Raw genomic sequence first — 24,406 nt, 5'->3', positions numbered from 1 at the left:
ACCGGTGGGACCTTGATATTGTGACTTCATCCCTCGATCGTGACTGTGCAGGCTCTGGCTACAAATGTGCAGGATGGTTGCATTTGAATCAGGGATATTTTGGTTCTATTAAATCCCAACAATACATGAAGGGTTGTCCCTTAACTAAAAAAATTAATTGCTGTGGTTGTACAGGAACTGTATGAATATTTCCCAAGTTACCCTCTTCACCCATTCACACATATTCTACTGCACCCTTGGATACCTAAAGTCAAATTAAATCCCCTCTAGAGTGGCTGAATCCATTACAGAAAATTAAATCTATTTTAACAGTACAGAACACTGCAGAGCAAATGTAATTTAAATCGAGAAACAACTGCATGAGCAGATCTGTGCTTCAAGCCAGCACAGAGGGTTGCCTCAACACAGCCAAGTTTTCACAGACCACGGCCTATTCTTTTCCCATTCGAGTGCCTTCTGCTGCTGCCTGCGTTTGGAAAGCAGTGCGACTTCATCACTTTTCTCCTCGGCTGCCAGGACTCTATAATTTCAAAGTGTAAAAACTGCTCTTTCCAAATGTAAAAGCATGTTTCAGTTTGGGTTGTCACAGCTAAAGCAGGTCACTGTCTGCTAGCCTCTCTATGTTGGCATTGCCAAGTATATCAGGGATCAGTAATGCATCAAAACCCATATATTTATTATTAGCTCTCCCAGGACATCAACGTTTGAAGTATCTCATCTCCCATTTATCTTTTCTTTTCTTTACATCTTTCATAAGCATCTGAATTGCCTGAAAGCGCTTCTGCCTCGAGTCAGCCAGCTGTCTGTTTTAAAAATGGAAGTGAAGTTCCCATAATGGCCAGTAGATGCACTGGAAGCTCTGGCTGCTCTAGGAACATGGATACCGGACTCAAGCCCACCAGGAACCGAATAGTCGGTCCAGGTTTGGACAAATATTTTCGAAATTGTATTTTGCTTCAGGTTGGGTACGGTCAGGTTGGTTGAGCTATCTTTTGGTTCCAAACTAATTGTGGAGTGGTTCGTTTACGGTTCGCCTGAGATCCCAACCTCAGTCTGACCCAACAACAAGGCTCACTTTGCAAGTTTGTAGCTAGAGCTAGTTGTTATGTGGGTAAGTGAAGCCAACAGTTTTAAGAGTTAGTTCTAGGTCTGACCCAGACTAGCAACAAAGTCTGCTTCCTTCTTGATATTGTGTCTTATTACTGCTTAGAACCTTCTTCATTGTGCATTTTGGTCCACTTGATTTTTTTCTGCGAGTGACAAGAAATGGAATCAAGGGGAAATCCAACAAGCTTACCAACTCATCCATTGATTTGGACCCAGGACTAATTAACTGAATGGAAAGTACCCATATTCTCCACTTAGAGTTTTATGTGGAGTCTGAAGTCGGTGCTGCATTCACTTTCAAAAGATTTCCTCAGTAATAAAAAGTATTTCTCCAGACTTGTTTATTGTTTTATTCACAGCTATTAATTTTAGCTGCACTTAAAGCAAAACCAGTAATTTAGTTTCAGACAGTATTTCCCAATAATCTCGCAGAAGTAGCTCATAGCCTGTGTGTCTATGTGTCCATGTGTGCCTTCCTCTTGCCAAGTCAAACAATATGCGTGTGTCTGTGTCACTTCAAATTGTCACTGAAACTTCCCCCTCGGTCCCGCAGTGATCCTAAATACACCCATTCCATCTCAGCAGAAAGCAGTCCAGACCTATTTAAAGAAGCTGGTAATTTAGGAAGGTTTGTAAACAAAAAATACTTTCTCTCTGGATGTGGTTCAGATCGGCTGATATGGATATCTGTGCAGCTGAAGCGGGGGAGGAGGGACTGGAGGCTGTTGTCTCCTTCAGACGGAGACAGAATTAGGGGATGAGGAGCACTGTGAGATTTATTAAAGGCGTAAAGCTCCACTAGTCAGCAACAACTGCAATAAGATTTTCTTGATTTATCCTTGAGGGTGAGCATGCACCTACTTTGACAGTCTGGGTCTGACTTTATAATCATCGCTCCCTCGACCTATAACCCTTGCTCTCGTACTCCGTACTTGTACTTCCTGTGCACTGTGATTGTACTGTCTACTGTGTGTGTCCTCCAGGTGATTAATGTGTGCGGTGTGTGCATGTGATTATGTTTCCAACAGTGTTATATTCATCCTGACCAGTAAGATAGATAAAGAAATTTCAGACTTTTCTCCCTTTCAAATTTGTTTGGCTCTTTCTATCCCTTTATCTTATCTCTATCTGACTCGGATGTGAAGAGTTTTGACTCAACTAATTCACGACAGTTCAACACCATGTACACTTTAAATTTTGATATTAAAAATCATAATTAACTAGAGCGGCACTCAGAATTCAAACAAGCCTTACATTAACTTAGCTACACATTGGTGGTTGTTACAGGTTTCTAGTCCAATTTGTTACTGCACAATGAAGCTGCATTTTCATTTGGATCAGCACTCTCAAAGATATCAGCCCCCATGATATGCCAAATTGTTTTCATTAGATACATGAATTATTCCCTGGTAAATGGGTAAAAATGTCAAAAAACATTGTATCTCACAATGTTAAATCAAGTGATAAAAGATTTAATGGGTTCTTTCTTGGCCCATGTCCCATCCTTCTACGGAGTTCCGTGGGAATCTGTTTGGTGTTTTTTTTTTGTTCCTCTGCAGACAAACCAGATCTCCCAGAATAAATCTTGGCAGCATTATTCTGCCTGTACTTTCGTCAACTGAGTTTTTCCAAGGCGTCACTTTTAATTTGACAGACACTACTGATGCTGCAAATGCTTTATGTTGCTCTGGATAAAGAACAGAGTTTCCTTATGGGGATCTTAAGAGTGATTGCGAGGATTTACATTTATGTGTCTGTTCTTGTTTATGTGTGTGTGAGACAGAGAATAAGAGAAGGAAGGTGACCTTGGCAACCCTGTCTTCCCCTTGTCTTCCTTCTTCTTGAAGGAGAGAGTAGGAGGCGGTAAGGAAAGGAGTGGGAGATGGATTTCATTTGATATCTCTCCCCTGCTCAGGGAATACTCCCTCCTTCCTCCGTCCTCCCTCAGTCTGGCTATCTCTCTCTCTGTGTGTGTTTTTTTTTTTTTGTTTTACTGCAGAATAAAAGCTGCCCTTGGATTTAATGGTTGGATCCTTGTCTCCATTTGCATGGGATTCGCACATGATCTGCTCAGGGGTCATGGATGGATTTTATAGGGCTTTCACTGTCATGTGACCTCTATGAAACCTTCAATTAGAATATGAGATTAGTACAGTTAATTACCTCTGCCGATAAGCAGGTTATGTAGACCTCTGTTTGTTTTTTAGTGAGCAGGATTGTGCAAAAACAAGACGGATTACCACAGAATTTGGTGGAAGGATGCAATATGTGTCAGTGAAGAATCTGTTAATTTTTTTCAACATTTCTCAGAGAACCATGTATGGATCTTGATGAAAAAAAGCCCTGACATATCTGGGGGTCAGTAGCAATGAGTCAGTACATTTTGTTGCATGTCTGTTCTGGCCTGTTAAGAACTCATTTCCACCAAACGCAGGAGAAATGTTTTCAAGGAGATTTAACATCCTCCAAACTTCTCGATGCTCCTACCAGAGTTACGTTTGACTGACCCTCTACACCAGCTGTCTCAAACACTGTCGTTAAGTGAGCGCTGATCGATATTTTCCCTTCTCCTCCTGTTGCTGTGACCAAGAGATAAATTGTCTGGAAGCTAAGCGAGCCAGCCACAATTAAATTGGGCAGTGGCACATCAGCACCATGCACTTGTAATGCTGTGTGATTCTGTGTGTCCCAACGAGTCGGAAAAAAAAGAAAAACAATAATTAAAAGATTAAGTGAGTGGTTTAAGTGCTTTTCTGTGGAAGACGGTTGCTTCGTGTTGGGCAGAGGACAAAGAAGACGAGTTGTGATAAAAAATATAAATATCAGAGGGGAGAGGAGGGCAGGAGAAACAGATGCAGACAGTTTTCTAACACAGTGACAGCGAGTTGACAGAGTCTGGAAGCTTTGGGTCAAAGGAAATGTTTCTTATTTTGTCTGTCGACAGAATAACAGATATGAACAAGGCTATGGCATCTCTGTTGTTTCCCTATCTTCACTCATGCATTTCTACTCAGAACCAGCTGTTACAAGTTCCACCTGTGTCACAGAGTGTGACCCATTTAAAAACCCTGCAGAACCACTCAGGTGCTTTCATTTATTCTGGATAATTACACCTCTGCTCAGGTGGAGACCAGGGGAAAAGCAAGGCTGACATGACAGGTCACCGAACTGAGATGCTTAATAAAAGTAGAGTGAGCTCTGCCAAGGCCAACAGTCCCTTTAAATCAATGAAGCTGCACCAGATTACACACACTCACAGAGATAAGTCACATACGAGATTTTTGAAGAATGTCTTGCACCTTCAACCTGCATCCACTCCTTTGTGTGGATCCGCCCCCAAATGTAATGAGTTCTTTCTTGGCCCATGTCCCATCCTTCCTCAAATTTTCTAGGATATATGTTCAGTAGTTTATGCGTAATCCTGCTTACAAACAGATGAATAAACAACTTCAGTAGAGCTCATACCTCTGGCCCAACAGTCCCCTTAAATCCAATCAAATGTAATGGGCATCATGGAAATACATTCAGTACTTCTTGCATAGTCCTGCTGTCAAATATACAGAGAAAAAACAGGGGAAAGGATTTTGCATTCAACTTAAAATTCAATGTATATTAGGAAATCTCAAATATTTCTATTTTGACGGATGTTGAACTCTTATTTCATCCTTCCACCAAGTTCTGTGTTAATCCTTCAGTAGCTTTTGCGTAACAAACCGACATGGGTCAAAACAGAACATAAATTCTTGTTTTATGGTTTCAGTCTTTCCATATTTTGATAACCTCATTAATCATCCAGATGAGAATCCTGCTCCTGCTCTTGTCGTATATAAATCTATCTATTAATACTGGCCCAGCATTTAATAGTTGTTTTCCCAGTCGCTCACTAACACCTGCCCCTCGGGCTGTTTTCAGAAGTTACACATCCGCTCCATCCATCATCACCTTTTGTCTAAAACCCATGTGCCCGTATAACAGATGGTACAGCTACAAGCGACTGAATACACAGTTTTTATTATAAATTATAATGGAGAATAAATGTTTCTCGTCTCCTCAACACCCTGAAAAACTGCTTATTAGAAAATAAACCACATCAGAAAACACAAGGTGCAGCTAACGCGTCTACAACCCTCCGACCAACACTTTCTTCATCTCGGTTCAGATGCAGAGGTGATGGATTGAGCCGCAGTCGCAACCGAGTGGAAAATCAATTTCCCCCTGTGAAAATCTGTCTCTTACATACATTATCATATTTCATGCTACCTGACACAGACGGGGATGTTTTATTTTCTGACTTTCGATCTGGCTCATGGCGAAGCAGTAACGGACTGGTGATTAAAAAAAGTGGGAGCTGGTTAACGAGGTGAGAACAATTTAAGAGCTGGGCGGGAAAGAGTTTGTACCCAAGCGGACGTTTTTCAGCTCATTAGAAGAGAATGAGAAGGGAAGAGGAGCACAACATGGGTTTGTTTACACTGACTGTACCTGATGATTCCTATCTTTTAACTAAGTTACAAAAGAAGTGCTGGCCTGAAATCCATTTTCAAAAGTGATATTCTTACAAAGATATCTGTGTGGCCACACACAAGCTCCTAAATTCACTTAACTCACAAGACAATTCCCACATTTTATCAGTTGGCCGACTCTATATGGGGATTTAAAAATAAATCCCATAGCAAAACAAAAGAGTATTAGATCAGTGCTGCTTACAAACTAAACATCACAACAGATTTGGTAAAATAATCAGCAGATAAATTGGCTCAAAATGAGAAAACAAATCAGCTGAATGTTTCCGTGGAGTCAGAATGAACACAAGCCAGAATCCACAGATAACCTTCTTTTTCTAAAGCTGCTCGATGAGGATGAATGTCAGGATGAGAATATGAGCTTGACTGTATGAAATCTTTTTTTTTGACATTGAATGTCCATTCGTTGTATTTGTCCTGGACAGACTTTTTCTTTTAACTCAAAAGTGTACAGACATATAAATACATATAAACATTCTATGACCCATGTTTGATCAGCATGCATAAAGCCCTCAACCCATATCTAACAGGATATCAAACGTGCTTGGCAACAGTAATGTAGCATCTTCACGGAAATAGAAGCCATTGTCTCATGCCCTTGTCTCCTCTGAGAACTGTTTGCTTTGGCATCAGGAAGCTGGGACTGCTGGGGGGTTTCCATATAAACATGTTTTAATATCATCTCTCCCCGTCTGCATCCTTCTTCATGTGCTTAAGGGAGAGATAAAGCTTTTGGTCTTTTTCTCTGGCAGGAATTTGGAGTTTCTCACTTTTCTCCAGCCCACAGTGGTTATTGCAGAGATGGATGGCTCCTATTAGACAGTGAGAGACAGAATGAGGTGAGTTGAGTTGGGGTTTAGTTACACTGGAGCAAGTCGCCCCTATAGGACTTATTGTTTTTGATAGATTCGAGGTGGATGAGATTTTAGGATTCAGCTGCAGTGAGAAGGGGGGATGGGTTGAGATGATGTCCCCATTGCACAACTAAGCATGTCCCAGATCCTCAGCGTGTGTGTGTGTGTGTGCTTGTGTGTGTGTGTGTGAACACACTGTATGCTCTTAAACTGCAGTAAATATGGGCCACGTGCACAATTTTTTTTGTGTACGTTGGTGTGTATATATTTTTGAAAGTCTCCAGAGGCAAACAAACTACACTGCTGTCAATCGTAGAATCAATAACATTTTGCAGCAGGGTTGAAAGAGTGTTGATTGTAAAAAAAATGCTCACGGCCCAAGATCAAAAGCACTTTGAAAAAAAACTCTGGTTAATTAAAATAATTGCATCAGAAAGATGGAAAAGCAGGGAGGCAGCACGCTTCTAACAGAAATGAATGGAAATTCAAAAGCCTTCGTCGAATCCTCGAGAAAATGTGAAATACAGGCTACCACGCTGACGGCTATTGATATCTCTGCTGGCAGCAATGACGGGAAGAAAATTAAAAGCCCTGTTGTGGAAATGAGACCAATCTGTGCACCACAGGCACGTCAAATAATCAACATCCCCTCATAACGTCTTTCTCCTTCCTGTCCTTTAGTGTATGATTAAATCTCCTCTGTTCACTTTCATTACTCTCACTTCTTCTTTTCTCGCTGTTGGAAATGCTTTTGTCAACCTCTACTAATTGTTAATGTCCAATCGTGACTGATTAAAAAAAAAGGCCCAGTGACAACCAAAAGTGGTTCTCGTAGGTGATGGGTGGTTCCAGGGGCTTTCAGACGTGCACGGAACTCTGGAAAATCTACTTAAATTACCCAATGAAGATGTCAACTGAGAAAGACAAGGAGATTTGAGAGCTTTAGGTGATTAGAACGATGATATGTGCCGTAAACAACAACAAGTGATTTCCACAGCTGAATTTATACATACGCGACCTGCATGCTCCTGAATGCTCCTGACATTTTCCTGTTGGTGTGAACGCGTCTGACCCGGACAATCTGCTGCTGTGTTCTTCATGTGATCGGCAAAGTCCAGTAGATGTCCAGACCCAGTCTTCAAGACCTTTTCCAGAGTCCATGTATGAAAATTGTTTAACAAGCAGGAAACACTGGTCGGTCACAGTAACTCTCTGAGCTTCTCTCTATAAATCCTCCGTCCACTGTGAGATATGAGGCCACAAAGAGCTCTATCCTTGGCGTCATGTTAACCTCCCGGCCTGGTTAACTTCTTCTTGGGCAGCTCATCCGTCATTGTTGTGAACCAGGTCATATCTGGTGTTTAGTTTTACTGCCTGTTTGTACATTATTTAATTTAAAAGGACTTTATTTTGAAAGGGAAAGTTTATGCAAAAGACGCAGACTCCTGTCTCATAGCTGTGTTAGAACCATTTCTTTTGAGGAGTAGTTAAAGGTGGATTTATTTTATTTCATTTATATAACAGTCCCATTGTGGACATCTACAGACAAGGTTTTGATTTATAGCTTAAGTGCAGTTAGGCTATAGAGTCGGATTTCACTCGCTGATTCCCTGCTACATTAGACTGATGTATCATGACGCCAGTGTTAATGTATTTACAGTCTGACGCCCACTTACACAGCTTTATGAAGCACATGTCACTCACCTATTTATTCAACAATTCAACACACTCTGGAGGAGCCAGTGATCAAACCTACATTTTAATTACTAGATCTGCCTCCTGAACTACACTGCCCCCTTTCTGATTATGCCGTCCTGACCACATAACGACCCTCAACCATTCTCTGCTCAGGTTTTCCGTCCAAAAAATTGTGAGTTTTTAACTGATATATATTCACAAATATGTTGAACACATCTTGAGTGAAAACAAGGCAACCAATGTGGTTTCTCTGTCTGTTTATTGGCCCTGACACATAGATATATTTTTGTTTTAGCTCAAGTCACCGGCAGATCCGTGTTGAGGCTCTGTATCTGCAGTAAGAGACCTTAATGTAAGATTATATGACTTTACACTATGCAGAGGAGGATTAAATAACAGTGGATGGTACAATACAGTAAGTACTCTTCTCTCTTTCAGTCTCAACCTCAACTTCTTTTATTTTCACCATTCAAATAACCACATACATAAAGCATGGCCACTCAAAAGCTCCATCAGCAGTATCAGTATAAAACCCGGCAGGCCTCATTCCTCAAGTCTTTCCACCGTCTTGCCGCTGCTGTTTGTGCCATCCTCCTGCCCGCAGCGCTCGCCCTGTATTTAGTGAGCTTCGTACTGTGGCAACGCAGATAATACAAGAGGATGAGAGAGGTGAAGAAAAGAAGTACAGGTGGCAAGACAAGGAGGTTGGAGGAATGAAAGGATGCAGCCCTGACTCGTGTCTTTGTGTCTGTAGGCAGCTGTAGCTCTCCAATGCCAATAACAAACCTCTCCCCCTTTGGTTGCACTTCATCTTCCAGATTAGGTTGAAACTGGCTTTTAAAGATAAGGAGCCATGGAGAGTGTCAAGAAAGATAAGAGCGTGAGTGTGACGCACAAAAAAAGGTCCGGGAGCCAAACTTGAACCCTCGACTTCACATACATGGCAGGAAGCACGGCCCGGCTGAGTCACCACTGATGCCTCCTACGGTTTTCCCTTCTTCTCGTAGTTTCTCTCCGACTTTTATAACATTCTCGTCAACTCCTCTCGCCTATCTGATAAAAAAACATTGAGTAGGAGTAAAATTCACGAGTCTGCATTTGTTTTGTTCGCATGTTGCTGAGACCAGAGCTGTTCCCACAAAGGACCAGTTTATTTACAGAAATAATTTTCCATTATTATCAGCAATTATGCAAATCCCCAAGAGCCATTCCCAACATGTGGCCCAAGTTTTTTTAAGCAATTTCAAAGCATTTTGTTTGAATTAGAAAGGTTTATGTTCATGCTATCTTGTGGTTTTCACTTTTTTACTCATAGGAAAACATTAGTCGAACAAAAGACTCCCCCAGGGCAGATAAAGATGGCTCTGGTCTCAATGGTGTAGAGTAGGAGTATCGTGGGTTATGAGACGGGTATATGTTGTATACTGTAAATAGATTTTTGTCTCTGTTACCTTTAAGCCTATTTGCTGCATAATTAAGACCCACGTCTGATTTCTGAGGGTTTTTCTGGTAATCAATCAAAGCATTTGGTTGTCGTATCTGTCACCGTTAGCACGTTACTCTTACAGCGTGAACACCGACAGAATCTGTTTAACCCTTTAAGCATCAACACACCTCTGACCCACAACACATCACCCCCCCCACCTCACATTTTCACTTATGTAAGTAGAGATTCCTGGGAATCGCTCAGACAAGGTCGCGACCCCATGTAGCTTCCTTTCAGACTCAACAAATTGCCTCGCTGCGCGGGCTGAGGCATCCTCCTGGCTAACGACGCTGTTTACCACTCAGGCAGCGCGGCACACAATGTGCTCAGATGAACCTGGAAGAAGCTGCAGAACTGAACATCTGTTATTCTGAATGTGATTTTAATTTGTGGAAATTCTTTGATCCAGCAGCTTTTGTGTTTGTTGCCCTTTTTGTGATGAATTGATTTTGTGAATTGTCCATTTTTAATGAGCCATGATAAAAAAGTTTCCCCTTAATTTTCATTTAGAAATGAGCAATAAGATAAATGTTGTATGAGTAAATTATTTCTCCAATATACACATATACTATCTCATTTATTTGCTAGTCATGTTAGGTTAGTAACCCTGTTTTTCAAAAGAGTTACAATAAAAGCCAAGTATATATTTTTTTTTACCTACAGGGAATTTATGTACAAAATAGGTTAAAATATAGCTACAGACAGAGGGAAGTAGGCTGCCACAAAGCAGTCATAAAAACAGAATAGTCTATTTCATGAGAGCCCAGAGTTCAGCTTCATCTATAATGAATCCAGAAATCTCTGTATTTGGAATGCACATCTCGACAAACTCACCAGATCACCCTCGGCATGAGCAATAAACAGGCGACCAGCGCTCGAGCAGCGGTGGCTGGGTCTCATCAATGTAAGTGATCTTGTTGATAGTGACAGCAGCACAATCGCGACAATGTTCACGACAATGACTACTGATTCTCTGGGTCAGGCTTCTGTGGACTGAGTGTTGTCTAGACACATCATTTCTGGGAGAAAGGTTTTTTAATAACTGTTCCAAAGAGTCGAAATCCACTGAACTTTGTTAATTGATCACAGTTAACATTCAGCTGCTCAGAGGCCACCACCTCCCATTGTGGCCTGTATATCACAGCAGTTGTTTATGTGCACAAGTCAGTCCCTATGGGCTGCAGGGGGTGAGATCCATTGGCTGTCTGTTCTAGTCATTGTTTAGGCCACGGTGGCCTTAAGGCTGATTCATGGTCAGGAATAAACACAGAGAAGAAATGCCAACAAAGACAGAAATATAAGATGTGTTTGTATAAAGCTCATAAAACATAGATAAAATAACAGACACATAAACACTGTCTCGCTCGCTCTACTTTGTTCCATCTTCCCCCCGGCGATTTGTAGCTGTGGTGTCTTGGCTGTTAGGCATTATAAGTGATATTAGAGCCCAGCCTGCAGTCTGTGTAGTTCTGCCTTACAGGAAGAGGCTGTCTGTGGGAGAGAGCAAACCAAAGCCACAATCAAGTTATTGCTCAGCCATGCTTCACCCACACTTAATGATAAAACTCTCTGTCTCTCTGTTTCTTTTCCTCTATATCTCTCTTTCCTTGAATCTTTTCTTCTTTGGCCTTTTCCCTCAGATTTTTCTCCATTTCTTACCTCTGCCAAGGAGGATATGCCTTCGTTTTGTTTTGTCAGTTAGTTAACAGGATTAAGCAAAATCTGAATCTGAATAAATGGGTTGATCCAGGAATTTTGTGCCACTTTTTCTGCAGCGTCTCCCATAGAATGGTGGTAGTGAGGGTGCATGTGCATATGTCACTCTCCTGTGCAACAGATCTAGGACAAGATCTACGACAACTGCACCTGAAACTATGAGGTCTGACCGTCTGCGTGGACGATAACAATTTGGATGAGAGTGAGAATTTGGTAAATGGTGCTGCAAATAGTGCCGCACACAGCAGTACAACACAGCAACTAAGTAAAACACCAAGTTAAAGATGTGTTATGTTGTGATTCTAGATAATGAAAGGGCATTAGCTTCGATGGAGGTATGTGCTCTGGTTTCTTATTTGTGTGATTGTCAGCGGGATTATGCTAAAACCACTGGACAGATTTTAACGAAACTTATTGGAAGGTTGTGGCACGGGTCAAGGAAGAAGCCTTCATATTTTGGTGCAAGGCGGATCTAAGACCTTTCTTTCGCTTTCTTTAATATTGCAAGATAGAACTTCTTCTTTTTACCTTTTCACAGATTTCCATGGATCTGGATTAAGAAAATGTGTCATATTTAGAGGACTGATATCTATGACTGTGTAATGTGCTGCAGCTTGATTGAATTTAAGGGCACTTGAGGGCCTTGGTGGAGGTTTGCGCTCCACTGATGGCCATTCTAGTTTTAACTCTACACTCCTCGTGCATCTAAACCATATCACCACCACAGAAAGACACAGAGAGAGAGAGGATAAGATTGAGTAACACTGGGTGTTGGAATAAAAACCGGATCTCATTTAGGAGACAGACAATGAAAAACGAATGTCCCTCCACTCCCGTCATCAGCCACTGGACATCGCTTCTCCTAAAATCAATGAAAGCTGATCGTATCGTGATCGAGGTTCGGATGCATTGCTTCGCACCTGATGGAAATGCGTATGTGTGGAAATTGCTCAGATTAAATTCTTGTCAGCTGATGCACGTCTTCATCTCTGTATAGTGCAGTGAACCAACAATGGTGGAGATTGATTTTGTTGTTTTATGGTTTATTGACTCAAATAAAAAAGTCACAATGGATCATCGATGGAAAATCCACACAAGCCCCCGTGCTCACTTAATGACAAAGAGACGTGAAACCATCCCGAAGCCCATTTAGTTTTGAGTGTTCGGCTGTGGCTCGTATTTTCTATCTCGGCTACTGTTTACATTTTGAAGAGTGAACAAAAAAACCAAACGCTGCAGCTGTTGTTGTGCACACTGTTTGCTGTGGTACAGCTGCTTCCCCGCTCTACTTCTCATACAAAACAAGTTTCTCTGTGTTGAAGCTGGAATGACACGTTGGTACATTCAGAAGAATTTTGTGGGTCATAGTGTCTCTGCTGGGGCTGAAATGAAACCAGGGAAATGTGCTGTTATGAAATACAAAGGATTTCAGCAGCTGGGAAAGTCAGAATTGAGGTGAGGGAGGGAGACAAAGATTGTGGCTGGAACTGAAGTTCTGTGTCTGTTCTCTTCTGTTTCCCTGTGGCCCATCTGAGCTGCTTTTCCTGAAGGCCTTCTCTGTCTGCATTTGCTTCACCTCTTTCCCTGCCTGCACGTTTACATAGTGATTACACCCACAGATAGAGATGAGAAAATAATGGATAGGAAATGAGTGATGCAAGGTGTGCAGTGTCCCCATGGTTTAGAGGGAAAGTAAAGGGCAGCACACTTTGCAGATTTTGTGCAATTTTCTATTTTCAGTTGAAAGGTCACCATATAAGAAAAAGGCTGCATTTGGATTTCAGTCTGCAGTCTTCTTTCTGTAAGACTATTTTTGTATTACGTCTTTATCTCATGCTTTCTCCCGCTCTGAGTCTTCTCATGCACGAACAGCGATCACCACAGTTCAGGTCATTTCCACTTGAGCGGTGAGGTGTGTACCGTGGTCAGTTCAGTGGGCGTCTGTTTCAAAGTATAAACAGTCTTTTCCCTGCCTGAAGCCCTTATCAGCAACCAGCTTTCCTCAGGATGTCTTTCACCCCAACTACACACGCACACACACAAACACACACACACACGCACACACACACAATCTCTTTTTTTCCCATCTTAAAATCATCTTAGTGACAGATCTCTTGTGATATGTCAGCTCATTGCTCATAGTCCTTAGTACAAGCTGCATTAAGTGGATTTAATCTGCAAATGATGATACTATAATTGTAACTGCCTCATTTGCTAGGACTCATCGTGTATCCCAACCACAGGCTGTATATAACAGGCTGTATATAATAGACTACACTTTTGAACTTGAACAAACATCAGAGATAAGAACTACCAGCGATTGACAAAAGTTTAAGTATTCTTTGACTTTGTAGATTATGACCTATACTGCAGCCAGCCACTGGGGGGCATTGAAGATATTTGGCTTCACTTTTGGGAGCTTAATGTCGTCCATCTTTGTTTTTTCTACACTGCAAACTCTCAGTCAGACTGTGTGTATCTTGTGTGTTATTCTTAGCTCTTTGCCTACATGTGTGATATCCTCGAAGGAATGGGAAAACAGAACAATGAAAACAAAAGAGAAAAGAAACTTACAGGAGGTGTTGGCCAATAATATCATCTGGAAGGATCATCTACACTATATATGGTCTGGAGCTGAAATGTATCTACTTCGTGGAACAGATAGTTCTGTGTATATAAGCTGTGATGTATGGCTTAAATAGTACATGCACATATGGTGAACACATAACAGCAGTATAAATTATAATAAGCCTGAGAGATGTAGAGAACGTAGTTGTGGAATCTTGGAAAGGACATCTGTTAAAAAATACAATATATATATATATATATATATATATATATATGTTTGTGTACATTATTTGCTGAAAAATGAGGTGCACAGTAAAACCATAAAAAAATGATTACAAGTGTAAACACAGATGTCTTGCCAAGTAGGATTCAACTGAGATGGTATGGCCAAACAAAACAGAGCCTCATTTGTGAATAATTACATACTCTGCTGTTTTGATGAAGTGGATTTTTTAATGTTTTCCTCCATCTTTTGAGCATCATCCTCAACCTCTTGCAAATTTATTTTCCATATTTAAAAAAAGAAATTGTCTTGCATTTCTATAAACAACCACAATTTACTTTTAGTTGCCACCTGATATGTTGCTCTGGTCATAACCCCACCTACTCCATGTTAGTCAATGGGACATGTGCCAAACTAAAAATTCAGTCAGAGTGACTCGTGATTGGTCAAGGACCTTCATACCCCTGCCCCATCCGATGATCGTTACTGCTCAGACTCTGGTGTCCTGGATATTTTGGCTTAATTTCTAGATCGTGAGAGGAAGTGAAGAACAGTTTTTATTTACAGTCTATGTCACCGACACGCAGACAAAACAAAAAGTATTGAAAATACTAATAATTACATTTTTATAATTTTGTTGTCTCACAACTGTGACCTTTGCAAATAAAAACAGTTATTGGATTTTCGCACTTGCCCCCACTCAGACACATTGGACACACACACACTGCAGACTGCACTCTCAGAGATAATTGTGTGTTGGCAAAGTGTGCGTACATCTCAAGATGCCAGAGGTCTAAAACTGCAACGACGGCACACGGAATTTTGCTGCGAGGAGACAGAAGCAGCCAGTGTAATGAAAGTTTGAAATAATTGCGGTTCCAAGAACTGAGTTCATTTCAAAACTTACATGCAAAGTAAAAATATCTGACAATTCAACCTGATTTGAGGTGAGTTGAAGGCAAACTTAGTTAGGTAAGTTACAAATAAGCTATTTTGCTTAGTGTCTCTTTGTGACTCCCACAGATGTGAAAACACTGCACATGACTTCAAGCTGCCACACTGAAGTGTGTGCATGAGCTGTGGAGAGCAGCAGTTAAAGCAATTTTAGGTTTTCACACTCACACACCCCCAAATACACCCAGACACACACATTTACAGATTCCCTGTGGTGCCAGACTTTGGTTAACGCTGCCTGTTGTTATTGTAACATTTTAACTGTGTGTTTTTGCCCACGCTGGAGCAGGGACACTGCTCATTTACAACAATACACTTTGCAAAATGTATCCTACGCAGGAATGTTGGATTTAAGACTTGGTTGTTTTGGTGTTGGTCCACCAAAAACCAACCTCCACCATTTCACCCTGTCCTGCATGTTGAAAGCCCACGAGATGACAACACCATGTGGTGTCTTTGGGCTGAGCTGATGGAATCCTGGACACTCATCATTCTCAAACAGCCCATATTTAAACACACAGCACAGAAAGTATTTTGTTTTGAGCCACAACCAACTTTTATGTCCTTTGGGATCGTGCAACCATGATGTACAGGGTCAGTCTAATACCACCTGTGACTGTGGGCTGCTGCACCAAACCACCCATAGATTTTGTGTTATATTGTACTCCCACGTAAACAAATAAAGACGTGACTTACTCGCAATCCCTTTCAGTGCACATCATTTCGACATTGCATTTTCAAATCTTTCAACATAAGGAAAAGCGAGAGGGACAGACAGTGTCAAACTTTGACACGCAGATAAATACAAGGGAGCAATGAGAGTCCAGGAATCCTATGGTTCTGAGGTCGGATCTGATCCCCCCTGACAGGAGACGGTTCATGTGATCTGCAGGAGGGAAGCTTAACCCTCTAGGCTGCATCACACCCTCTTTCAGTCCGCTGCTTTAGATGAAAGCGTTTGAGCTGATTTTCTGCAGTGTGTTAGGCATATAGGGAGAGGGGGGGAATTAGACACTGAAGATTTTAACATTGTCTCAGGTTTCCTGTGCAAGTCAACACTCCTCAGAAAGAAATCGTCTTTTATCTCTTTTGATGTGCAGAGAAAAACACATCATCATCATACAAAACGAAAGCTGGTATACTGAAAGCCCTTTTTTTCCAAGCAAGTGCTCATCATTTGAAAATACTCGTGCAGTGCCCATTATAAACATGGTTGATGATAAAAGTGATCTGCAGTTATTAAGACGTGGCAAAGTAAAGGCCGACTCCTGGAGTCAGTCCACAGAACCCCCAAAGCTCAGTGAAGTTCTGAACCCTGGAACAATCATTTGTTGTTCCTGTTCCCTCTTTATTCAAAGTTTATTAATATTAAAATGTGTCCAAACGGCACCAGATTCAACTCTGGACTTCCTTAGGCTCTTACTAATACACACATCCAAGTGTGAAGCCGATATGAAGATCAGTTCTCAAGATATGCAAGCCACATACAGACGGAGAGACGGACAGAGATGTCGGGAACCTTTAGATAATTATTTATATTTAACATGCAATAGAATCCACTGTTCAAAGTATGCACATACAAAGCATGACAAGGGGCATTTCAGGAGGGAAGGCAATGCAGGCAATGCAAGCAATCCAAACTATGAGGGGGGCTGCTCCATGTAGGGCCTCATTTGCCTGGGGTCCCCAAAGTCCCTAGAAACACTCGTGTGGGTGTTGTGCAGAGGGGTCCAGGTGCTGTATGGTTTATGATCTAGTCTCTAGTTGTTTGCTCATCAGCTTCATATCATGACTCTCCCTCACATCCTCACATGTTCCGCTTCTCTGAAATGTCCTTTACAAACAGCACCATCAAAGTAAACAAACGGATTTATGACACAATTAAAGTGCAAATTGCCAGTTACGCTATCACCAGTGTAAATGTGAACTCGTTTTTCCTGCTAAACCATTTTTCTAGTTGTTGTTCCTGTCGTAACATCCCCCCCCGAAAAATTACTCTTCTCCCTCCAGTCGTAATTAAAATGAACCCTCTGGCCTCAAAGAACATCCACTCAGGCTGATTTGATATAAAAGCCTGACTTTGCTACAGCTACGCCATATATTCATATGAATTTTTCATGCGCTCCATATATCTGTGCGCTCGCCTGGCACGTCAAGCCAAAGTGTTCAGGCTATATTTTACACATGCTACGTGCTGCAGGGCTGTTTTTGAGGTAGATGTTTGCTTTTAAAATGAACTGAGGGGAATTAGCACTAGCGGTCTGAGGGATTGGTGCAGGAGTGAGATAAGAGATAGGACCCATTAGTGTGGGCAGTTAGCCTATTTAAAGGCAGTTAATTATTTACTTCATTTGCCCTGCAGAGCCAACTGGGCCAGCCATGGGTTTACTCATTAGACTGCTCTCTGTTATTGAGCTGGACAGAGCTAACTAAGGGTTTACTCTTTCAATTTCACAGAGATGACACCTCGGCATGGACAGTGCGATGCTTTGGCGAGATGCTGTCGATCCAGTGTGGAGCCTGACCTGGTTGAGGCAGGCCTCATTTGGCCTGGTGGCAGCACAGCAGGGGTCTACATGAGGTCCTTCAGTGATTATTAGAGTGGTGCATGATGGGCATTCATTTTAGGGCAGGCCGTTTTGCCCCGCAGCCTTAACGGACACTAACACACACGCACATAACCCCAGAAACACACATGGGTGCACACACCAGGGGATGCATGAATGAACACACACACACACCCACACTCAAAAAGTTGGTGTGCACACAAACACACACACTTTGCTTCATGTTTCCCTTGTGGTCATGAGCACTTCAGGAAATCCCAAACTTTGCACACAAACACACACACACACACACACACACACACACACTCACTCCCAGCTACACACACTTAAAGTTGCTGCACTATTGATGCATACAGAGGAGCAGAGGTAGTTGATCACCATGTGTGTGTGTGTGTGTGTCCTCCATTGAGCTCATTTATCTTTTGGGTATTATTTATTTTGGTTGCAGTGGGCAGGCTGGTGAATCTATCATCCTGAAAGAGCCAATAGTTTGACCAGCATCTTCTCTTCTCCTCCCTCTGAGGCGTCTGCCAACACCTCCACCCCTTTCCCACCCTTCCTCCCTCCTTTATTTCAGTTTTTTTCTGTCTTTTCCTCTCTGCTGAGGTTAAAAGAGAGGCAGGGTCACACTCACAGAAACAGAAACAGGAAGGACAGGAGGTGAGAGCGGCTGTGTGGCAGGTGAGAGTCAAACCACCCCCATGAGGATTTACTTATTTTCTCTGACTCATCCTCCCATTTTTTTCTTGTTTTGTTGTTTGCCTCTGCTCTTGTGCATTTTTTGGGGGGGTTTATGAGAGTAAACCAATTTACTCTCATAAACAGTGTGCTCTCTGGATTTCCCTGTTTTCATCCGCTTTAATTCCATTTTGTTTACCTCACACTGCTCATCTTCTCTTTGATCGTCTACCCCCCACCTCTTTCCTCCCTCCCTCTTTCGTCTTTCTATTTTTGCAGCCGAGAACATGGGTCACATGTGTTTGCCTGGCATGTGTGAGAATGAGTGTGAATGTGTGTGTTTGTGTGTGTGTATTTGCATGTAAGTATGTATGTAGAATGTCAGCACTGCTCGCACAGCTTTGGCACAATGTGGAGGAAATAAGCGACTGGCCGACAATCAGGCAACATGCATCCGTTCATGCATGCACACACACACACACACACACACACACACACACACACACGCAGTGCAATCACATGAGCATTGAGCGACTCCGTGTGGCAATCAGCCAACTCCTTCTTTTTCCTATAGGCGGTATCCGAATGTGTTTCTCTGTGAAAGGGGCCGTTATCATGCATCAGGCAGATCAATAGAGTGTGAATTTATAAGTGTTGATTTCTCCCACTGCTCTGCAGACTGTGCCGCACCACCATCGTCTGCCCGGCTTTACACTCTGTTGGTGTCAGGCAGGCTCTGCTTCACCAGGAGGTGTGTGTGTGTGTGTGTGTGTGTGTGTGACTGTGTGCAGGAGAGTATAAATGTTGTGTTTGTGTGTGTTTGCACGCACAGTATATTATTCCATGTTCAGCCGACTGTTGGAATTTCCTGATTGCCTGTGTGTGTGTGTGTGTGTGTACTGTTCTGGCTGTGTAAGTAGTAAGTGGTAATTAATGAGCGAAGGGACTCAGATTTATTTATAACTCATGTTTCTGTGAGAGTGTGTTAACACATCATCTCAAACTTGCTTTCACTGTACATTTGAATATTTTATACATGTTTGGTGATGGTACGTGTGTGTGTGTGTGCGAGTTGTTGATACCTGTCACACACAGTGAAAGTGGATGTAATGTGACATGGCAGCACAGCAAGTGATCTAGTCTTCGATGGCAACGTCAAGAACCTTCTCCCTCCGCTGTTTGTCACGTTTCTCCACTTTTCATCTTTTACCAGCCTTCTCTTCAGCTCCGACTGCTGACACTGGAATAGACAGATAGCCCACATGCTAATTAGCGGTAGCAGATACTCCACCACCCTCATTAACTTCCATCAACGGAAATAGCCACGATTCTAACGTAGATGCAGCTAGAAGGGGTCGGCTGTGTGCTACAATGAATAATAGATGGTGTGTCACTTCCTTTATCGCTAATGAAAGCAAGCATCTGTTCCTCATGCTGAAATAACACTACAGGCCACGAGGAGAGTCATCTTAAAATAAAGGAAGATGCTTTCTTTCTCCGAATGAAGGGACAAAGACATGGAACGAGCCACTGATAAAGAAGCAGTTGGAGGGAGGGCCTGGACACGGGGGTTATCTGTCCTATGACAGATGTGGCCGAAGCAGGACAGGACTGGTAACTCTAGGTTCATGTCCACACAGGCAGATAAAGTTGATATGATCTCGGTTTTTTATTTTCTTTTTACCTCCGTCCACACTGTTTTCTACCACACAGCTTGTAACGAATTTGGAAGAAGCACAGTGGTGTGAATCTGATCAAACAAATGGATTATTGTGCTTTCATGTAGGGCCATGTTCCGACAGTGGTCTGAATAAAGGGCTGGACGTCATCGATAGAAGTTAATAATAGTAGACTGAGGCACACTAGACTGTATATAAAAATGGACTTGTACTCTTGGTACAAAAAGTGAAGCCAATGTAGAAGTACCTGAAACCTGTATTCTCCTGAATGACCATTAAAGGGCGATTCCACTGATTGCAAAAGGAGGTCTATGAGAAAATGACTGTACGTCTCACTTGATTTCCAACGTCAGTAAACATTTTCCTCAGGAGTTCATGGTCTCAATTACAGGTTTCAGGTCTTCTTCAACATAGCATAGACACCGTGTGAATGACAGCTTGCACCGTCCACTTGGTGCAGGCTGCAGATGTAGGTGGGTGTGCAGTGTCCTCCAGCTGTCAGATGGACATGGAACATCACACACAACCATACAAATTGTGTGATGTCTTGCACTCGTAGCTTTGCAAAGTTTTTTGGGCTAAATCTTTAAAAAATAACAACCTTTAGAATCTTCTTTCTCTTTAATCAGGTTTGTAAAGATGACGATGTCCGAGTTGTTCCTTTCAGCCTTCGCTTTACTCAATAACAACATCTAGAAGCAGCAGCATCTAACAATTTTCCCATGTTGCTACAAAAAAAACTGGGGTCAACCTCCACATGCATCCTGTACTTTCTCCGTCGCTTGTGGGAATATAAGCGGAAAGCTCGACCTCTGTGGTGTTTTAAGTTCTTACAACTAACTTCCTCACGCAGGCAAAGGAAACCTGAACAATAGAGAGACAGACTTTAAAGACATCAGTGTGTGGCTTTGGTCGCTTTGTTTGCTATTGAGTTTCTATTGTTTGCACTGAGCTTGGTAAGAAAATCACTTCTATTCAGCGCTCAGAAAGAGAGCACGGTGTTTAACGTAAGCTTAAATAACACAGTGATAACAGATTTTTTTTCTCTCCCCAACAATTATATTTATCGTTGCCAATAATAACAAGAAGCACTTCCTCAACAGCTGTCCCCAGCTTTCACTATTGCAGACAAGACAAAATAAAGTCATTATAGTTACAATGAATTTCGTGTTGTATTCAGAGATGGGTTTTCTACCCAGTACAGTGCTTAATTTAAATTGGAGCTGACCTATAATAAAACAGCAGCCTCCTCACGACAGCCCTGAAGAATATTTGTGCCACTGTTTAATGAAGCCTATAGACAGAAGAAGTATAGACCAGATTAACAGGATATTGGCCCAAAAGATATATTCTAGTTGAGCAATGTTGTTGTAATGTGCTGTACTGGGATAATCTTAGACTGCAGGGGATGAACTAGACTGTGCTCAAATAGCTCTTACGGAGTGGAGGGATTGATCTGTTCCTGCAGAGCAAACACAGACTAAGCTCTGAGATATCAGATAAACGTCTCTCTCGTTCTCTCTTCATGATCTGGATGCTAACGTCCTTCATTTGATTTGGTTCAGCAATAAGAAACTCTCCAGCTCCCAGTTGTCTTGTCAGTGCATTTTCTCAGCATTGCTGTGCTGTAGTGTGTCATTATGCAAAATTGCAACTCCCCAGATCGAACTAATTGCACCATCCACTGCGTCCCCCCCCTCTCCCACTTGTATCACAGGGAGTGTCTCTGTAATGGGACACAGATGAGGACAAAGTGGACAACAACAGATTTAATGAATTTGCCTGGAAAAAAAACGTAAAGTGATCCATGACTGTCTCCACAATGTCATTCCAGAGCTGTGGCTAATATCAAACACTAAAACACTGTTTAACTATGGCTCAAATAGAAAATAGTCATTGTACCACCCAGCTGAGCAACATTAACACCAATTTTCCACCCAGTTATTCTTAAGCTACCAGACCCAACTGGCAAATCTGCAGAAAAAAGGGGCACTAGTTCATTTTGTTGCTGACAAATTGAATTTGTTTATTATACTGATAATTTTTCCCATAGGAATAAAGAGTAATTATAAAAGGTCCGCTACAACTTTCAGTTCTTTTCCACCAAGGTTTTTCTGTTTGCTGTTGAGTCACATCTGAGGCTTTTTATTCACTTCTTTTAATTCAGACACGGCACAACTTTGTTTTCACATCTCTCTCCTCTGTTTTTCATGTATTCAGCACTCGTACAATGCATGATGGTGTATATTGCTGGGTTAGTCAGTGACTTGATTGTACACTACTTTATACAGTGCATTGTGGGATACAATGAGTCGGCGTAGAAGTTCTCACTGAGCGATTTCTAACTTGTCTGGTTCAATTGATTTCTCTGGTGAGTGGAGCCAAACAAGCCCAAGATGGTGCAGGGGCTAAAAGTCGTATCTGCTGTAAAAAAAAACAGTTTTTAACATCAGCAACTTTAAATTAGGTGTGGCCGTATTTGCTGAAAATGGGGACTTTAAAACCCCAAATTAGTTTGAAAAATAATCTCCAGCTGTTATTCTCCCATGAAATCCCACATTTTGCTGCTGTGCTGAAATTGCACTCCTGCGAGATTGTGCTACGGTCGGCATCGAACTCAAGTATTTGGTACTTTGCATATTTATGTGTATTGCTTCGTTTGTCTGCACATGTGAATTTGTTTTTCTCGGCCTGAGAGCTGGTGTGTGAAGGTGGACAGTTGTGTTTATATTCTCAGGGCAGTACAAGATAGCTGGTCCCATGTCAGGCCAGTGATAAGGACTCAGAACCTACGTTATTGTTGCCGCTCTGCCTGTTTCTCCCCTCACTCTGCTGCTGCTCGCACTTCCTCACAGCTTCTCTCAAATAGCAGATAAACACTTCAGAGCTGCAGCTGCAGCCAGTGCACAGTGCCTCACTGTGTGTGAGAGGCCACAATGCATTCATGCACTTTCTACTTTTAACAAGATAGATTGTGAGAAAGGAGAGCTGGGAGAGAGGGAAACATTTACAGTAGAGCCGCTCTGCATGTAGGAGATATGAGTGTGAACAGCTGCCACTCCCAGCTCTGCCTCGCTTTCACTCTCTCACCCACTGTCCCTTTCCCATCCGCCCACCTCCTGTCCCCCTGCCCTCTCTCTCCAATCTTATTTCCTGTTGGCCTGTCTTCTATCTGAGTCTGCTCTGTGTCAGTGTATTAGACTAATTCAATCTCCAGTACACAGCCACTCCAATGTAATGACCCATGACATTCAATTAACGTTGTACCCCCTCCGCGATAGGTTGGGTCAGCAGTAATTTTATGTGCATGTGTGCGTTTGTCTGGAGGGTATCCATGAATCCTCGTGTGGTTGCATGATTTGAAAAGGATTGCAGTCAGTGTGACCTTACTTGATCATCACATGCTGCATCTATCTAATAAGAAATCTCTGTTTGCCTATCTGTATGAAGTGATCATATCTTGAGAACAGCTGATCTTACCGGGGTCATGCTTGGCATGAGTATTGTTAAGGGCCCAAGGAAGTGCACTGTGGAATTTGGTGCAATTGGGATGTTCAATATGTTCAATATTGATAAACTCCAGCATCAGGTTTTTATTTGCTGGGGCTAAATTACTGCAGATCAATTTTAAAGTTTCTGGAAGAAAACTGCAACCAGCATCAGCACAGGCCAAGTAAACACACACGCAGGTTTAGAACAGCTTCTGCACTAGTTTGTGACGATGTTAATGTCTACGGTTGTAACCTTTCCCCAACATGGTGTTCTTCCACATTATTAAATCCATTGCCAAGCACTGAGTTGATTTCCCGGGTTATAACCCCCTGAAGAAGAAAAAAAACAACATTGCTGTGGTTGTGTTTTGATGACATATAAAAACCCCTGGCTGTCAGGAGCACCTTATTTACTGTACTCTCATTACTCCTGTCCTCCGGGCTTCATGTTACCTATGTTACAGCCTCTCAGCAGCTGTCACACTTATTGGATTGGTGGTGAGAGATTGTTGCACGTCGCGCAGGCTGCACATTGTGTGCATGTGTTTACCTCGGGCCATGTTTGCCGTTCAAAAATACATTGACTCAACCAGGCTCACATAGTAAAATACGTACTGTAAGCAATGTACATGCACATAAACAAACAGGGCCAAAGAGAGCCACTAAATTGGAAATTGTTGCTGACACGTGACCACCTGTGGTTCCTTTTAGCCTTGTGTAGCCTCGTAGTAAATACAACCTCTTTGGATTAACGTAGCGTTTACAAGCTTATAACTCATTGTCATTATTTCTGAAATTCAGCGCAGCTCATGCATCATCCCCAGGCACTTCTGATATTCAAGCACCAACCTAACCTGGATAA

General features: G+C 42.1%; 1 protein-coding gene across 6 annotated transcripts in view; it reads left to right on the top strand.

Moving 5' to 3' along the window:
* Nucleotides 1-24,406, top strand: part of kank4 (KN motif and ankyrin repeat domains 4) — a 65,237-nt gene that overhangs the window by 20,101 nt on the left and 20,730 nt on the right. The window contains exon 1 of one of the 6 annotated variants that reach the window (XM_069521632.1): nt 18,251-18,377. The exons of the other annotated variants lie outside the window; for them this stretch is intronic. The gene's annotated coding sequence lies outside the window, so the exon portion shown is untranslated. Of the gene's footprint in view, nt 1-18,250; nt 18,378-24,406 lie in introns of those variants that run through there. 6 annotated transcript variants of the gene reach the window in all.

Source organism: Paralichthys olivaceus, chromosome 3 (genome assembly GCF_024713975.1).
Source record: "Paralichthys olivaceus isolate ysfri-2021 chromosome 3, ASM2471397v2, whole genome shotgun sequence".
Taxonomy (NCBI): Eukaryota; Metazoa; Chordata; class Actinopteri; order Pleuronectiformes; family Paralichthyidae; genus Paralichthys; species Paralichthys olivaceus.
The sequence above is the reverse complement of the archived record's forward strand: the minus strand, read 5'-3'. Positions and strand labels throughout refer to the sequence as shown.